We start from the raw sequence: 14,439 nt of genomic DNA, 5'->3' as shown, positions 1-14,439 counted from the left end.
TTTACTCCAAAGGGGCTTTGTCCCCAAAGGAAAGATTGTTTTCGTTTTGCGAATTTGCGATCACTCTGAATATCCGTTTCACTTTTCAAACTGTTCCCACCAAATATATCGCGCGCAATCTTGTGCGCAATTCGCAAAGTATAAAACCTTTAACTTAGGACGATATCGAAGACCTTACAGACAACTAAACGACTTCGAACGTGGTCGCATTGTAGGGTTGCGTGAAGCTGGGTTGTCATACCAAGCAATAGGCCGCCACCTGCAGCGTACAGACATTGCTGTGCAACGATGTTGGCAGCAATAGTTGCTACAAAGAAATTGCTGACGAAATGAAGGCTCTGGAAGGCCAAGGAGCATAAATGTGAGGCAAGATAGGATGACTGTTCGCCAGCCCCGAACCGCCCCAATGCTATCATTGTCGACTAGGACGAGGTCAGCGGTCCCCATCAGCTTTTGTTTTACAAAGGCATACAGCCATACACCCTGGTGTGATGGTGTAGGGCGCTATTTCTTATGATAGCAGGTCATCTTTAGTCATCCTCCGTACATCCATCTTGCGGCCGGTTGCATTACCCTTCATGGCACGTTCTCCTGGGGCCATAAGATAATGCCAGACTCCATACCGCTCGCATATCTCTGGACTGTCTTCGTGCGGTTGTTACTCTTCCTCGGCAAGCAAGGTCACCAGACCTTTCACCAATCGAGCATGTCTGGGACATGGTAGGCCGCCAGATTCGGGCACCACAAAGGGCACCACAAAATATCGCAGATCAGCGACAACGGATGAATGCCTGGCAGAATGACATTAGGAGCCTCTACCACTCCTTGCCTCGACGAATTCAAGCATGCATTGCCGCCAGGGGCGGTTCGACCAGCTACTAATTTGAACACCCAATGGATGATTGTGAGCCGTGAACAGGTACTATGACCTTGACTTCTTAATCACCTTATTATCTGTGTTTTAGTTATACACATATTCAATTTCTTCAAAAACAACCACTTTCTTCATGGTGCTTCGATTTTTTTGCAAAAGAGTGTACGTACTGTAAAGACCTTATTTTATTCTAATTAATTTAGTTCTACTTTCCTTTCCTTCCGAATTTCAGTTTTCTGCCGGAATGTAAATTTTAATGACGTAGTGTGCAAAATCTAAGTATGTTCAAAAGCAGTATTTAAGCTGCTCAAGAGTTCGTGAGGGAGTTAGTTCCGAGTTTATGCTGTGGGTTTGAATTAGCTCTCTAAGTTGGTGTTAGACACCCGTCAGATCATATTGATATTCTAGGCTCGGCTTTCCTGTGCGCAGCCGACTTAGCGATTTAGATAGCTAAGGAATCAGTCGTTAGCCATCCTAATTTATTGTGAGTTTACACTTTTTGTTTTCTGTTCAATTTTGCTTAGCCACAAGCGGTACTGAATTGTGAGTATCGAGTGCGATTATCTTGTTACTTTAGTTCAATTAAAAAGGTTATTTAAACCTTCTTCCGTAAGTATCTGTTCTTCAAAGACACAGCAAAAATTCGCTACTTCGTCTTCCACTTAGGGTCTACAATTTATGTTTCCAAAAAGACATAGACTCTATAATGCTACTTTAAAAATTTTTGTGATTTTACTGTTGAATTTTATGTGGCTTATGTGGGAAGAAAGTGATGTTTAACAATAAAGCTAAAAAGACAAAAAAAAAAAAAAAAAAAGTTGTGTAGGTCATTTTGTTAAGAAAACTGAAGACTGATATGATGAACTGACAAAAGACATTATAACAATAGAAAAACGTATCACAACAATATTCTGTAAGGAGATCTAAAAATACAGTGCTTTTAAAAATTTTGTGATTTTAATATTGAAATTTATGAGGCGTAAGTGGGAAGGCAGCGATGCTTAATAATGAAGTTTTAAAAATACAGAAACGTTGTGTTAGTCTAAGTGAATCCAAGAGCAGTTTGATGAAATGCGGGCTCGGCAAAAGCATAAAAAAAATTAACAAATCCTCTGCTGGGAATGCTTTCAGAATTTCGTTCTTTTTTTTTTTTTTTTTTTTTTTTTTTTTTTTTTTTTTTCCCTCCTCGCTCCTTCTATTTTTTCCCTTCCTTTTTCTTTTTTTTAATAAATAAAACAAAAAAAAAAAAAACAAAAAAAAAAAAGAACTAACAAATTAACTCTATATGATTTTAAATAGATAAACACATTCTGAAGAGTATTTAACATATCAGATTATGTAGCATTTGAGTTAATTTGAATTGAAGTAACGATTTTAGACTTTATATTCAGACAAAAACAAAGGTAAATAATCTCGATTAATCCAATCGCTAATAATAATTTATTTATAAACCATAGCAATTGAGTTTTAATTAGGTTTTTAAGAACCATTTGTCAAAAACTTCCTGCGGAATAATAATCACCAAAGTTTTAATTCAATCAAAATAATAATTCAATCAGAACAATAGCTAATACATCAAAATGTTAAATGTTTTTGAAAGGAAGCTTGAAATTATTTCAAAATTTAAAATAATTTACTAAAAATAGGAATCTCTTAGCTTTGCAGGAAAAAAAATTAATTAAAATTTTTAATTTCTAGAATTTATTTTTAAAATTTTCGTCTGAAAAGTGTGAACTGCATGATTAAAAAAAAGGGGGGTGTACGAGTTACGCTAAATTAAGAGCATTTTATCTATTTTTGTCATTTATTTATGATTTTTATTGCTTTTAATTCTTCTGTTTACTTACTTCTCTATGATTTCTAAATTGCTACGTCTCAAAACTAGTTGTGTGATTTCTAGAATCAGGTCACAGAGAAATATTAATAAAAATAATTTTACAATATTTTATTTAAAATTAAGTATTTATGTAGCTAAATACTGAAGTATTGTGCTTGCATCTTTTATCATTTATTAGTTGCCATGCGTTCATTAAATAGTACATGCAAAATGTAAACAATGAATTCTGCACTTACCAATATACTTAGAAATTACATTAGGATGATATTAATAAACATCTTTCGGAAGACAGGCTTATTAAAGAAGAATCATTAAGCATCCTAAATTTAGTGTTTATAATGCTATCTAATGTTTATAATTAGATGATTTTTTACAATAAAATTTCAATCACATTTTAAAGCTGTTCTAAACAGAAAGGAAATGAATAGTATAGATAAGAATTATGACTTTTCATTAAAAAAATAACTATACGAAATACGATTGTTTTCCCCTAAAAAAATCAACGGTATCGTTGAATATGATGCAGTTACTTTCTATACGTATGAATATCGAAACCAAATTTTACATGCACAAGAAACTGCTAATGCATAATATAATGGCTTCATTAAATGAAGAGAATTAAAAATTGTTATTTTTCCTTTTTCAAGTTATTGAAATTCCTACATTGAAATCAATTACACAAAATGTTTTAATAATACACTTACATTTCTAAATGAATGGAACAAATGAATAAGGATACTTAGATACGAAGATTTCTAGGCTTAAGCTCCGTGTGTGTTTGGCGAGACGTGAGAAATACGCAGAATCCAGAAATCGATCGCTTGGCTGTTGGCGCCAGAAAATCGAAATCGACTAACTCATCACGCTCAATATTTTCGGGAATTTCTCTTTTTTTTTTAATTCATTCCCAAAGCTTTGCTTTTGCATTGTTTATGGTTTTCCGGCTTACTAAAACGTTAACATTTCTATACTTTTATATATTACATATTATGAAATATCTTTGATTATATGGATGGATGTAAAAAATACAGTACATATAACATCTCTACGAATTCCTAGATGCACTTTATTTCAAACTTTTAAAACCATTTACTACCTGTTGGAAAAAAAATCGCATATTCTGAACTCAATCCAAGTCAAAACATTTGCTATAATTAATAAATTTTAATTCATAATATACTATAAGATGCATATAGCTAAATATGAAGAAAACTTTGAGATCCGTAAGTTTGCGATAAAGTATTGTCTGTAGTATTTCTTCAGTAAAAATCCTTTTTTCTCTTAATCTGCAGAACAGAACCTGCAAAATTTGCCATTGTAATTTTTATTGCTTTCTCTCGGATATTATTTATATTGTCTAAAGGCATATTAATGCTTTATAATTAATAACTGAAAATTAAGTACCGGAATATACAGGAAATAATCATAATTTATAACTCTTATACAACCATCAAAATTTTATACAGGATAACAAATTTTGGCATTCTAGGCTGGAAAAGAACTTAAATTATTATTATTTTTAATTTCTTGTACGAAGTAAATGAAGTATTGTAGTCACGAAAAATTCCGGGTATCGTTATTCCAACGAAAATATCTATTTTCACCGCTATCGAATGCAATTTAACGATGTTTTAGCGTGACATCTATATGACAGAATAAAGATCTCTTTTTCCTCGAAAGAATTATAAAATTGACTTAAAAAGGATTCAGAAGAGTTTTTTTCGTGGCGTCTGTGCGTACGTACATATGTGTGTAGCATAACTCAAAAACGAGTAGCCCCAGAACGTTTAAATTTTGTATATAGCACTGCTATAATATGCAATTGTACACCTCCCTTTTTGGGTGCAATCGGTCGCACCAAAATTATATAAATATATATATATATATATATATCCACTATGTTACTCAGCTCCTTGAGCTCAGTTTTTTTATTCTTAGACGTTGGTAAATTGCGCATTTTTTGCTTTAAAAACCATTGAACTATGTTGTTCTGATCTTCTGGTTAAGGTTTTTATGCCTTTAGTTAATCTGCATGGGATAGTTGTAAAATTATCAACAATTTAAAAGCTGTTTAACTGCGGCTAAGCCTAATTTTTCTTAACATAGCAGCCATATTTGTTTACATTTGAATGAATTCAGTTTCTGCATCTTTAGTGTTTTTTTACCGGAGTGGGAACAAAATTAAACTTTCATTTTTGTGCACCGAAAAATCTGCCTTGTTGCCTTCCGGGCGTATTTTGTTTGTTTTTGCGTAGAAACTCTAATTTAATTGTAAAAACTGTGGTTCTTTTTAATTGTTTTGACTGTATTTGGTGTTTTATTTCTTTTTTCTATATTTTTCAATTTTTAATGAAGATATTTTGCGCTATCGACGAAGTAGATTTAATTCAATAAGCTTAAATGAAATGCAGGGAAAAAATGGGTATAATTCAATATTCCGCTCAAGGAAGTCGTGTAGCGTACACATCAAATTTTTTTATATCTATGCTGCCTTGGCAAATTGCCGATTCCCAGAGGTATTGCCATTCGACGCGATAAAATATCTTTACATTAGAGTCTAAATAAAAATTATACGTTGCTAAAAATGCTGAGGGATTTACTAGAATATAGATTCTTATCTCTATTGATAAAATTCATGATGCATTTAATTAATATAATTTATAGCTTAACTAATAAATATTTGCATTATTAGTGTGATTTTAACCCTTTGTACCGGAGAGACGACAACGAATCACTAATCAATGATTCGCAGCAACTTGGAGTGAAGTTATAAATTATTTCCTTAATTTTTAATCATAGTACTTTATATCGCCGACTGCTTAGTGCTTTTTCAAGGACGAAAAATTGGAAAATACTCTTTTATCAAGATAATACCAAAGAAAATGAAATTTGTCCTGTGAAAAATTAAACAAGACCAAACGTTAGTATAATAAAATTTACAGAGACTTGCAATTCGGACTGTATAAGACTGGATTTTTGTATCAACCATTTCTTGAGTTCATCAAAAACGTTTTGGCTCTCATCAGTCCAATTTATGGTTGGTTTGCAACATTTTCCTTTTAACAAATCTGTTAGTGGTGCAGAAATCACAGAAAATTCAGAAATATACCTTCGATAATACCCCGCAAGTCCTAAAAATGACCGGACCTGTGTTTTCGTGGTAGATTTAGGGAAGTCCTTTATTGCTTAGATTTTTATTTTCTGCTGGTCTTTCTTTGATGTTGTCCTACTACATGACCCAGATACTTGACGGTTGTACGAGCAAATTGACATTTTGAAGGGTTAATATGCAGTTTAGCAATTTTCATCTTCTCCAAAATAATTTCGAAGTGCTTCAAATGTTCTTTCCAGGTTTGCGAGAATGCTAAAACATCGTCAAATATAGGGTACAGCAAATTCTTTACAGTTTCTTAGATGACACTTTTCCCACTAAATGTTCAATGTTTGGCAAGGGAAAATATTGTGTCCTAGTTGCCTTGTTCAAACAACGGTAATCAATGCATGGTCTTGCTTCTTTTTCAGGAATTTCAACCAGTATGAGTGGAGAGGTAAAATCCGATTCACCTGGTTCTATTAGTCTGAGTTTTATCATCTTTCTTACTTCGGTTTTTTAAATATCGATTTGTCTGGTAGACATCCGATAAGGTTTTGCGCATATCGGTCTTTCTGCTTTTAGTTCTATATCATGTTCAGTACAGTCAGTACATCCTGATTCATTAGAAATAATACAGGAATACTTGTATGCCAACTGCTTTAAATCTTTTCGTTGGTCTTCAGATAATAGTAAATTCAACTGGATGCCTTGCAAAACTTCAGACATTTTATTATCGGAGCTATAATTTAGAATCGGTATTTCATCTTCATCGTCGCTTATCCTGTTTTCTAAACATAGAAAGTTTATATTTTCTGATCTTTGAAAATACGGTTTCAGCATATTAATCAGGTGAACCTGAGTTTTATTTTTTTCGGGAAACTCGACTACATAATTTGTCTCTGATAATTGTTGAACTTTTTTTCCAGGACCCACCCATTTAACTGATAGTTTGTTTGGCTTTGATGGAGCTACAAGTAGAACTATGTCTCCTCCTTGAAATTCGATCGTACCAGAGGTTTTACCTTTCTTTGGCTTCTTCCATATGCTGGAGTTCTTGACGTCTCGTCATTCGATTCATAAGTTCAAAAATGTTCACTACAGTATTTTCTACCTCTTCTATACCAGATAATTTTTCATACAATAGCATCATTAGAGTTCTTAAGTTTCTGCCGTAAACTAAGTCTGCGGGCGAGAAACCGGTACGCATATAAGCAAAATGTACACTGCTAGGACAACGGCTTGAGTTTGGCCAATGACAATCCAGATAAGGGTCACCATTTACTCCGCCCACATGAGTGACGTCACATTTCTGACGTTTGTTTACATTCTGCTGTTTGGCGTTACGAAGTGCGTTCTTTCAATGAAAAACATTTTTAATCTGCAATGTAAATTTGCTCTAGTGATGCTATTTTTAAAATTTTTCTTACTGTTCCAGAAGGAATATAAATTTATGTCACAAATTTTACAAAATTTCTTTTCTATATGCGCGTGTGTGTGTATATATATGCGTATACACACACATGTATATATTTTCAATATATAATCATATATGAATTATGTGTATCATTATATGTGTGTGTTTGCATATAAATATGAGTGAGTTTGTGTATGCATGTATTCATTTTTCAGGATGTCAGATTTCTAGCGAATAATCTTTTTTCACATCTAGCTAGAAAATAAATAAATAAATAAATAAAAATTAAAAAAAGCTTTTTTTCTCTTAATAAAAAGCTTTTTTTTTATTAAGAGAAAGCTTTTTTCTCTTAATTTTTCACATCTTCACATTCAGATTTTTTTTAAATAATTAAGATGAATGTATTCATATTTAATATTTCTTCACAACTTGATTTATCACTTAAAAATACATTTATTTAATTTTGGATAAGGTGAGATGTGAATTCCAGCAGCATTTTTAATAGAAGAATAATTTCTCTAAATAAGCTTTTGTTTGTTTTTATTTTTTAATTCCTTTAAAAGAAAATTACTTAATAATATTAGAAATAATTAATCTATTACTTCTTACACACGTCTTAAATATGTTAATGGAAATTTTCATTCAATAGCTTTATAATTTTATGCAGTATTTTAATATAATAAGAACTAGTATTGATAAAAGAATTCCCATTCATTTCCTTATACATTTAGTTTAAAATTCAGTTTTCAGTGCATGTAATTATTCTCCTTCATGGCCCTCCATGCACAGCCCAAAAGTGACTGACTGGAATGCCGATAGTTCGATCTGAGTTTGATTCCAGGTGGATAGGCTGGCTGCATGAACACTTACCTGGTTTTCCACATGTGTAAACATGGATATGAGTTTTTTTTTTTTTTTTTTTTTTTTTTTTTTTTTTACTTAGAAAATCCTCCGCAAAGACATCCCTCCCGCATAGACCCTGCATGCTTTCCATAATCAAATAAACCAAACCAAACCAACCCTTCAAGCAAAACAGCTCCTCAATAGAAATTCTTCATATCTGTCAAGCAAATGACATTCATTAATATAATAAATTGTCATCATACACACTAAATCAAACTCGAAAGTTTTATTAATTATGCTTACAGAAACAAAGTACTTAATACCAGATTTTGTTGATTGATTTGCATTTTTAGAAATAGTAGAATAAATTTCTTACTTTTAATAAATAGAGCGAATCCTCTCTAAAATGACCACCAGCAGTTCTACATGGTTTTAATTTTGTGTAGAGCTTGTCATCTCAAAGAGAAGATATTCAGTACCAGAATTTTTTGTATATTGAGGAGAAGTGTCAGTTTCAGAGGTGATCACAAAAAAGAGGTTTGCCATGTTAAAATGTTAATCTATTCCTAACTTTTTCGCAGGGTTTGGTTTATGTGATTATGGCGATGCCTCGAGGGCTATCTGCCTAAGGAGAGAGATGTCTTTGTGGAGGACTTTCTAAGGGAAATTTGTTTGTATACACGTTACACATGGGGAAAACCATGAAAACGTCCATGCAGCCAGCCTGTTCGCTGGATTCGAACCTCAGACCGAACTACCAGTGTTCAGCGACTTTACTGCTCGCCGCTGGTGGGCACCTTTTTTGCAGTAAAGGAAGTGTTTTTTAAGTGTAGGACATAACATATCATTCTAAATGGTCCACATTAAGATTTGATCTAGGAAAGGAATAATGGTAAAGCTGAAATTAAAATTATATCAATTTGAATGTCATGCATGTAATGTGAATCTCAAATTTAGTTTCCTGCGGTGTGATTTTTTTATTGTAAAGATCAGGCTCTGGTATATTGATATATATAAATTTTAAATATAGCATGAAGTTTTATATTTGAGTATAATACTGAAAAATGCTAGACATATGAGAAAATAAATGTGTTTTCTTCTACTGAAAAATGTTAGACATATGAGAAAATAAATGTATGTGTTCTTCACATATTATGAAATATTCATTCCTGACTTAAGGGAACATGAAGTTACACAATTTCAAATCCACTAGAAAAATGTAGTCACAAGTTAGTCAAATAGTCACAAGTTTGACAAAATAGTCACAAGTTTGACAAAATAGTCACAAGTTTGACAAAAGATTCTTTGCTCAAATGATAAAAGGCTTTGGTGCTCTGGAGAACATAGATGTTAATTAGAAATGTGTGCTTAATACGAGGCCATTGCCATCCACATAAATGCACTGCATTAATTTTAATACTGTTTAGGTTCTTACGCATTATCCCTTTGACCGGCCAAGTAGCATGATTTAGTGCCAATTATGGATTACTGTGCCCTTTAGTAATTCCATAGAAATGTTTGGCGCTTGGTTACCATAGCCCAAATTTCCACAAACGATCGGTGAGATAATACATAAGTATCCTATTTTATATTGACATGAATTAAAACTAAATTTTTTATCATATACCTTTCTACTAATTTTTTTTTTTTTCTTTGGTTTGGTTTGGTTTATTTAATTATGCAAAGCACTTGCGTGCTATCTGCTTAAAAGAAGGGATGCTTTCGTGGAGGACTTTCAAAGGGAAACTGGCTCTTATACACATTACACCTGAGGAAAACCATGAAAGCGCCCATGCAGCCAGCGTATTTTGCAGAATTTGAAACTCGGACTGAATTGCTAGTGTTCAGAGACTTTACCACTCGGGTGCTGGTGGTCTGGCCATCGGTGCTATTAAACTAAAATTCATCTATATTTATAAAGGGCCCATCAGAAAAATGCACACACTTTAATTAATAAAAGAAAATCCTTGTGCTTTAGCATTGAACTGAATTATAAGTTAACTAAATCATACATATCAAAGGTTAGCATAAGTTTCATATAATATTCCTGAATATGTACCTATACAGTTACTTAGATTGCTCAAAGTGTTACAGCGGTAGCCATTAACAGCTAGACTCATAGCACAATACTGAGCAGTTATTTGAACATTTGAACAATGTTTAGTCGATGGGTCTGAAGGGACTTCATAATTTTTTGATGAAGGACCTGTAGCCTCACCGATTTACTATACTACACAACATCCCTCCAAATTCATTTTGGTTCACTGTCATGTGTCACATATATGTGAGAGTACCAACATGTTAAGGAAATATCATACTTCATATTATAAAGATAATTCAACTTTGAAACAAATATATAGATATCATCTGTTAAAAACTGTATGTATTTTTCTGGCATATCCTGTATGTGAAGTTGTACTTTTCATTAGTCCCACCTTTTAATTAACGTAGAGGAATTACTGTACAGAATATATATGAAACTGAACTGATAAATTTTCATATCTGTCTCTTTCATTTGTTTGCTTTTCATATATTTTTTAATAGTTTATTTTTGATGTTGCTTTACATGACGTCAATTTAAACATAAGAAAGCAGAGAACAAAAGAAATTCACTCTGAAACTAAATTTAAAATTAATCTGAAGATTACTGATGTAAAATAAATAGTGGCCAATTTATCAAAATTACATAAGAAGGCAAATGAATAATTAGCATGTTCAGATTTTAATTACAAGTAAAAATTTTATATTCCTAACAATAAAAATGCACATATTACAATGTTATTCATTTATTACTCACAACCAACTCAGCAGAACTCGTAAAATTTTTAAAATGTGCCAAACTCTGGTAAATATGCTCATAACATTCCTTTAATAGGGTAATGTCGCCGTTTTCGTATACATTATTTGTGTTGTAGTCCAAGTTTCAACAATTTTTATGAACAAATTGTGATATTTTTTGCCTTAATTTTAAAATATGCGCTTTGGAATTTGCCAACAATGGAAAAAACTATGATGAAAATTCTACAGGAATACAAAATTTTGCCAACAAATTTCTAAAAGGAACAAAAGGAAATACATTTGGTAGATACCCAATGCTGCTGAGGTTTGTGCGATGCCGAGTCTCTGAAATTCTTTAATGTTTTTTCAAGCAAAAATAAATCGCTCATGGAAAAGAGTAGGCAAACACATTACAGAAAAATTTGGAGATGAACGTGTTTTAATTTTAATGTATTATGTAATCCTTATTTAATAATTAAAACTTATATTTCAAATTGCCAAAATATGTTTTCTTTTCATAATTTGATAATGTTAGCCAATTTACGATAAATATCAATAATTTGAGTATCTGTTTAAGTGTGTGTGTGTGATTATGGCAAAGCCTCGAGGGCTATCTGCCTAAGAGGAGGGATGCCTTCGTGGAGGACTTTCTAAGGGAAACTGGCTCGTATACACGTTACACATGGGAAAACGCCCATGCAGCCAGGACGTTCGCGGGATTCGAACCTCGGACCGAACTACCAGTGTTCAGCGATTTTACCGCTCGGCCGCTGGTGGGCTTGGGACCTGTTTAAGAAAAGTTGTGAAAACCATCAACTTGCCCTCAATGAGTAACTTTTACCTTTTAATGTGTTAAATCCAAATTGAGCCAAGGTGGTTGTGTTAATATGTACCATTGATTTTACAGGCAGTATATTGTATTGTTTTATATACTGCAATATTTAGTTTGTACTGAAATTATGTAGTGACAATAATTGTGTGTGTATAAGGTGTAATGTGTATAAGAGCCAGTTTCCCTTTGAAAGTCCTCCACGAAAGCATCCCTTCTTTTAAGCAGATAGCACGCAAGTGCTTTGCATAATTAAATAAACCAAACCAAACCAAAGACAAAAAATAATTTTACTTAAGATAGAAATTTTTCAATATTACAAGTTTACATTTTTTTTTTTTTTTTTTTTTTTTTTATGTGATGAAAAGCAGCACGTTAAAAACTTTAAAATGAATATTTTGGAGTTCTTAAGTTTTGTAATAGTACTAAGTATTATATTTTAAATTACTCGATGGCTATTCCAGAAATAAATAATTTAATTCTGTATACTGGAAGAAAATCATTTCTGACTAGCATAAATTTCATAATTTTGAAACGGTAGTGTAAAACTGTAATACAATAAAAGCAGGTTAGCATGAAATGTCTGAGTAAATGAGAACTTGTGATCATTATGTATTTACAGTCATTATGTAAATAAATGTTACATGATATCTTAGACCTCTGCTTTTCAAACTCTATCTATTTATCTGGGAATCTGAGTATTTCACTATACAGTCAAAAGTCGTTAATCCGGACACCCATAATCCGGAATGATCTATAATCCAAACCTCAAAGCTTGCGTTGACGCACGCGCGTAATATCTTTACGCATGCGCATTATACGTTTACGCATGCTTGTTTAATGTATAACGAACGGTATGAGCTCAACTAAAATTATCTAATTATCTATTTCAGTTAATGTTGCAGATTGCGTTGTTCCTTAATCTTCGAATTGGAACCGGCTTATTATTTTTTGCAGACTGTTAGAGCAATTTTATAAAAGTAAGTTGAAACTTTCGATTATGTCAAATAGAATTTCCGATGCTGGATCTAAAAAGGGAAAGCATGTTTCGATGTCCATCAAACAAAAAGTGGAATTGCTGCAAAAAATGGATAAAAACTCCTTTGTTTCTCAAACCATTCCGAAATCTGTAAGCCACCCAAAAGATAAGCCACCCAATCTTTCTTAGGAACCTAAGCCATTTCAGCTTTTTCTCAAAATTATCAAATATGGTCCCATTTCTTCTTTTTTTCGTCAAACTTTATTAATATTTATTAAAGTAATTTGTAACAACTGGATTTTGTTTCTCGATTCTACTATATTCGCTGTTGATTCCCTAGCTAGCTCGTATTACTTGATTTTTCAAGTTCAAGCCGCTTTATTTCTAATTCACATGCTCTTGCTTCCCAAGCCAGACATTCTCCTGATATTCCTGAGTTCTGGTAACGTCCAGCTTAACGTGTTCAGCTTAACGTCCATGTTTCGTAATTGGAGAAAGTACGAGATCTTCCAACCATCCAAAAGACTCAGTTTCAGTCTTCAAACATCATCAAAACTTACGCATTGCTGTTTAAAAGAACGCAATCTTTCCCATACAAAATTATGTACATCCAGCTAACAGAACCCTTTGACTATAAACATGTTTTATCATCCTCAGATGTATTATTCCAATAATTATCCGTGTTTCTCTCACCTTTAATTAACAGTCACATTCCCACTCAGTTATACATTCCTCTCTGCGTTTCATTGCATTTCGATACCCAAAATTTTGATTCATCCTCCTAGGCCTTCCCAAGATTCTGTCACCAGAACTCCAGCGTTAACGCAACCTCTGTCCCTCCATTAATCCCATGATCCAAACCAGTCAACTTTAGTTCCAGCTACGACATCATCCATGATGGACACCAAACTTCGCTTCGTCAACCACTATCAATAGGACTGCTATTATTTCTATTAATTGCTTTCTTAAATGTTCACCTTCAAGTAACTGTAAAGACGATCTTGCATTATTATCAATCTGCTCAACATCTTTTTGGCATCAATACCCGCACATTAAATTCTGCCTCTGCTATTTCCTCGCGTTTACCGTAGCATTACTGAATTCTGATTTCTGTACATGAGATTTAAGAGGCTATAAATCTAAAATTCTTTCCTATTCGCTTTCAGTTTTAGCGTTGTATTTATGTTACAAAAAAATTTTAAATACCAAAAAGATATATGTTTATATATAACACCAAAAATATCTGTGTTTCCCCCCAAATGAATGGTTAGTGCGTTTTCGTGTTGACTGCCAGGTTCCGGAACCGAATCTCGCTAACTTCATTTAATTTTTCAAACCTTTTCAAAGTTTACTTTTACACCATAAACTTTCTCAAGTAATCTTTCCTTTCTTTTTCATTTTTCCGTAACGTCTATTACGCACGTTTTCCTAATTCTGCTCACTGTTTAATTTTTATGATGTGAAAGTACAGTTGGTACTATGCCAAAGGCATTTCAAAATAATTAATCCTTGGTCCTTTGTGTAAAATAAAAGTTCATCAATTATTGCCAGACATAGAAAAAGAAAGAAATCTTCAGAATCCCTCGAAGGCATTTGTCTCTTGGCAGAAGGCGGTCCTTTGCTTTGCGATAACGAATTAAGCAAACAAACGAACGAATATTTGATACCAGCGCAGTACCTATATGACTATCACCATAACTCGAATAGGCTCACCAGCGGTCGAGCGGTAATGTCGCTGAACACTGGTAGTTCGGTCTGAGGTTCGAATCCCGCAAACGGGCTTGCTGCATG

At 33.0% G+C, this 14,439-nt stretch overlaps 1 protein-coding gene across 7 annotated transcripts in view; it reads right to left on the bottom strand.

The window, feature by feature from the left end:
- The window catches only part of LOC118205610 (death-associated protein kinase dapk-1-like), a 154,050-nt gene that overhangs the window by 136,708 nt on the left and 2,903 nt on the right, over nucleotides 1–14,439 (bottom strand). Inside the window, exon 1 of one of the 7 annotated variants that reach the window (XM_085811000.1) lies at nucleotides 3,416–3,522. The exons of the other annotated variants lie outside the window; for them this stretch is intronic. The gene's annotated coding sequence lies outside the window, so the exon portion shown is untranslated. Of the gene's footprint in view, nucleotides 1–3,415; nucleotides 3,523–14,439 lie in introns of those variants that run through there. 7 annotated transcript variants of the gene reach the window in all.

The sequence above is a fragment of the Stegodyphus dumicola genome, chromosome 2, assembly GCF_044657685.1.
Source record: "Stegodyphus dumicola isolate Sdum_Otavi_A_Nest chromosome 2, ASM4465768v1".
NCBI lineage: Eukaryota > Metazoa > Arthropoda > Arachnida > Araneae > Eresidae > Stegodyphus > Stegodyphus dumicola.
Note: the sequence above shows the minus strand (reverse complement) of the source record. Positions and strands in the feature narration are given on the sequence as shown.